The 5,277-nt window shown below is 45.3% G+C and overlaps 1 protein-coding gene across 2 annotated transcripts in view; it reads right to left on the minus strand.

Moving 5' to 3' along the window:
- Nucleotides 1-5,277, minus strand: part of RIN2 (Ras and Rab interactor 2) — a 117,120-nt gene that overhangs the window by 40,848 nt on the left and 70,995 nt on the right. The gene's annotated exons all lie outside the window — the stretch shown is intronic.

The following is a 5,277-nucleotide window of genomic DNA, read 5'->3' on the forward strand; positions in this document are numbered from 1 at the left end:
GGGGGGGGCTGCTTCTGGGGTTTCCATGGAAACTTGCCCCAGCCACATGGGCAAGGGCTGCTGGGAAATGGAGTCCACTGCTGGCCAGATTCAGCCCCGCAGGCTGGATTTTGCCCACCCTGAGTCTAAAGGAACCTTAATGAAGTATAATACAGCCATTACCCATGTTGAAGTCCCCTAACATTGCTGGCATGGTGACAAGTGGCTGTGGAGTAAACCAAAATCAGAACACTTATCTTTTGGACTCACTTCTTGAGCCCCACTGGTTTTTTTCTCTCCAGCAAGCAGCTTTTTTACTGGCCTTTTAAGATTATCTATTGGATGGCTGAAATATTCATCTGCCATAATTGGAACTTGGCCCAGAGTTCCTGTTTTATGACCGAAGTGTTGACTTCTGTTCAAATTTAACCTCCACTTTTCAAAAAAAAAAGAAAACAAACGAGGATTTGGAGCAGGCAGTACAGAAAGGTGTGTGAACTCTGATATATTAGTTCCAGTTTACAGTAGCTTGACAATACATTTAGTCTGAACAAACACAAATATATTTACAGTGATGTCATTGTTATCTTTTTCCACTTGCTGGGTACTAAAATCAAGAATGAATGTTTACATATGAGGCTACATTAATAGTGCATAACTGCAAACCACATCTAGTATATAAATTCCTTGAGACACAACCTTAAGGACTCAACAGCTTTGCCTAATTACTTTGTGTAAACATTTGTATCTGTACATTGTATCTTGTCTCTACACTGTTATTAACTACATCTTCAACAGCAAAGTCTACAAAAATTGCAAAATTTGTAACAAAAGTGCCCATGTACCAAGAATAAATTAGAACTAGTAATGGAACACATGCTCCTCTATTTACATAAATGACATATTGAGTCAGACCAATGGTCCCATGGAGTCCAGCATCTGTCTCCAACAATGGCAAAAGTAGATGCTATACAGGGAGAACACTGAACCAGGTATCTCTTGAGTCAGGGTGCTCCTCTTTTTACTCCACAGGTCAGATGACTGCAGGGCTGGTACACAGGCTGGATCAAGATCTGTGTGCCAAAACTGGGCCCTGGGGGCCCAGCACCACCCCTTCCATTCCCATGTGCCAGGATTGGGTCCCAGAAGCCCAGTGCTGTCTTCTCCCTGTTCCACGTGCTGAGATTAGGCACTATGGGCCTGGCACTGCCCCCCCCTCCCTTGCCCTAAGCACCAGGAATGGGCCCCAGGAAATTGGGGCCCAAGGACCCAGTGCCACCCCCTCCTGCCCCCAGACTAGATCCCAAATGCTCAGCATCATTCCCTCCCACCCATATGCCAAGATTAGCCCCAGGGGCCTAGCATCCCCCCCCTCAGCCCTCCACTCCAGGATTGGGCTCTGGTGCTGCCCTTGTGCACTTAAATTGGGCCCTAGGGTCTAGCACCACCTCCACACAGCCCTGTGTGCTGGGACTGGGTGCCTGATCCAGTGTGCAGGGCACAGGGCTCCCCATGGGTCTGGAAATTTGGCAGCAGGAGAGTGGTGCTATCACATCCCCGCTGCCACATTTCCAGACCCATGGGAAGCCCTGCACTCTAGGTAGCATGGTGCTGCAGGCTGGATTTGGCCTTCACGCCATAGGTTGAGCACCTCTGAACTAGAGTGATCTCTGTCACCTATTCAATGCCCTCCCTCACACCCACTATTATAGGCTTAGAGATGCCAGAGGAAACATCTCCAACAGTTCTGTTCAACAGCAATTAATCAATCTACTATCAATGGATCTGTCTAGTCCCTTTCTGAACCTGGCTATAGTATCAGTCTCTACCACCTCCTGTGCCAATGAATTCCACAAGTTAACTACGCACTGCATAAAAAAGTACTTTCTCTTGTTAGTTTTAAACCTGTCACCTACTAATTTCAGTGGGTGGCCCCTAGTCCTAATATTCTGAAACCAGGGTGAACAATAGTTCCCTGTTCACATCAGGGATATAACTTGTATTGAGATGATTTATTTTCAAGACTATAGCCAGATAACACAGCTCTTGGATTACTGGATTGTTTATCATTTCTCTTTACACCCTGAAAAACACATACAGAGAGTTAATGTGCTCACAAACATAACTGTAAGGAAAATGTCAGCAGCTCTGTAACTTAATAGCTGACCTCCGGTTCAATCTGGAGTAGAGTGTTTTGCAAAGCTTAAAATATACATGGTTGAAATTCTACTTTCCCCTCAACCCCCTGTCTCAAGCTGTGCATGGCAAAATTCTCACTGATTTTTTTTGGAGTACAGGTTTCACCCAGATAGTTTGGGATTTTTTAATCACCCAAAAGGCATCACTTCAGGCTCCCATATACTACTGAGCTTCAGTGGGACTTGGAGCACTTTCAGAAACCCTAACCACGATTTTTAAATTAACTTCTTTTCTGTCAAGAAACTCTCCTGGGTTTTCTAAGAGATACCACACACTCCCTCTGCTGCTCTTTCAGAGTCACTGATGGCAGCTTCCCCCAGTCCTATGCATAGTCACACTTGCATCCCAGGAAATACTGAGAGAGAGTGTGAAAAGAATGGGAAAGGGAACTGAGTTGGCTTCCACTGCTTGAGAAACAACAAAGTAGTTCTTGCAAACAATGAAAGGTAAGCTATATCTGGTAAAACCCCTATAGAAGAGTGCAGGTGAGGGTATCTACAAGTACAATGAAGGAGTATTTGGAGGTAGTGATTGCTAAATGACTAGGTGTAACATCCTCTTGCCATTCTTCATTGTGGCTTGTCTGTCATTTTCTGAAGGTAGAGCAAGACAGAAGGCAGGGCTGTAAATGTAAACTGGTGGATAGGTGCAGGGACTAGGCAGCTTTGCGTCTGCCCTCATAATTCCTAAATGTCCTTGGGGAGGAAGATATCACACTGCAACTGGACCTAGACTGGGGATTCAAACTCAAGTCTCCTCAAAACAAAACAGAATATAAAGGCCTGTCAGGGAAGATTAAAATCCACTCTGTAGAAATGGAATCATTAGCAAAATGTAAGAGGTGACAAGAAGAGATAGAGCCTTTCTTATGGCCAGCTGCTGAGTTAATTTAGAAGCAAGGTTTTATTGGTGATACCTTTTATTGGATCAACTGTATAGTTGGGAGAGATGTTAGACAAGCTTCTGGGCACACTTGCTTCTTTCCCACTCTGGGAAAAAAGCAAGTACAGTGTAAGCTAAATACCAGATAAAACACTGGTTTGTATGTATATGCAACAGAAGCAAGTTTACCCACATCAAAAGGAGGGCAAATCTGTGCCTGAAAGCTTGCCTTATCTCTCACAGTTATCCAGTTGATCCAATAAAAGATATCACCAAAAAAAAATTTGCTTCTCACGTATTTCCTGGACCATCAATACTCCAACAAGAACACCATAACAACAATACTCTAACCCTAAGAAAGCAGGCACTTGGTATCATAGAGAAGCAGGACTGGAAGGGACCTCAAGAGGTCTAATCCAACCCCCTGCCTGAGTCAGGGCGCATCCTAAGAGCGCGCACATGCAGTTTGTGGCACTGCAGACCCATCTGTGATGCCACAAACGGTGGACACCACACATGTAGGCATTCACTGTGCTGCTAATTTGCAGCACAGCAGGTTTCTTTGACACTGGGAGATCCTAGTGTCAAAAAAACCTGCTCCAGAAAAAAATAGGGTAGAGCACGTAGTGGCAGTGTGTGCTGCCCAGAACCAGAGCCTAGCTGGCCACAGACACACTCTGGCTGCCAGCCAGGCTCTGTGCACCTGAATTGCCACTGCTGGGACCCCAGGAGGCCCCAGGACCCAAGGTAAGGTTGCGGGAGCCAGCCCAGCTGCTGGTCCCAGCTTCCCTATCCCCACCTGAGGCAGTTTGCCACATGCCAGTACACATGTGCGGGGGCATTCCCCAGGGACAACCAGCTGTGGCACAAATATGTGCCATAGCTAGTTGTCCCCAAAGAACACACGTTCCTGGTCCTGGGGATGCACCCCTTGGGTCCAATCTTGTGTCCTATATAGGGAACAAACCTGCAACCTTGGCATTATAAGCATCACATTCTAACCAATCAGCCACTAACTGAGCTAATTGGAGTGGAGGAGAGGTGTAAACTAGGAGCAAAAAGAACTCAGCAGTAGTTTCAAAGCAATAGACAAGGGTTATTATTACTTGTGGAGTATTGAGAAGTTGGAAGAGACACAAATTAGATTATAAAAAGTCATGAAACCATCATCTATGTTTAGTCTATGGTGTTTAGAGTCTGATAGTTATGCATTATTGTTCCCAGGCCTGTCTTCTGAAGGTGTTTTGTAGATTTCCCTTGTGTCTAAGGACTGTGAGGTCAGAAATGAAGTGTTTGTTCTGTGAAAAGTGTTCTCCTATAGGTAACTGGGTGTCTTTGAACTTGATCTTTCTTCTGTGAAAGTTCATTCTGGAGGGTAATGATTGTTTAGTTTCACCCACATAGTTTCTGTGATCATCAAACAATTACAGCCTCTACTTGAAGAGGCAGACCTTGACAGAAATATTCCCAACTCCCCTGTTCCTGGCTTTCAAACAACCTCCAAATCTTGCCAAACTCATCGTTAGAAGGAAACTCCTTGCTAATCAACAAACATCAAATGGGACACAAATCTGGAAAACCTATCGACATATCCCCAAACCTATCTCCACTGCCACCACAATCAATACTCCCCACAATGAATCCATCAGAATCCTACACATGCCTGTCACAGAATGTGATATACTTCATCTAGTGCACTACATACCCTCACAGAAACTATGTGGGTGAAACTAAACAACCACTACACTCCTAAAAAAAAACTCTCATAGGGATCATGTAACATGAACATATTTTCTACCACATGTACGTATACAGCCTAATACAATGGGGGTCAAATCTCAGGTGGGGTTTCTAGATGCTTCGGCAACACAAACAACAAATAGCTTGGTGATCTTGATTCAGTTCCAGCGGACAATATATTAATCTAATCTCGCCATAAATGACCATCACAGCAGGCACTAACTGCCAGCCTTGCTGATAGCCTAAGCAGCCAAGGCAGAGACAAAACTGCCCTTTGCCCCTAGAGGGGAATCCCTCAGGGGTGTACAAATGGCTACAAATTCGACTGCAGGACAAGCAGCAGTAGTATAAACCCCTGTAGCTGCCAGAGCCACTGTGCTGGCAGGACCAGCACCTTGGGGGTTAATGCCACCACCACTCACCCCACTGCCTTTCAGTGGTGATGGCATTAACCCCATGGATGCTGGTTGCCCCACT

This window comes from Gavialis gangeticus, unplaced genomic scaffold (genome assembly GCF_001723915.1).
Source record: "Gavialis gangeticus isolate Ggan-Ray unplaced genomic scaffold, GavGan_comp1, whole genome shotgun sequence".
Lineage (NCBI taxonomy): Eukaryota > Metazoa > Chordata > Crocodylia > Gavialidae > Gavialis > Gavialis gangeticus.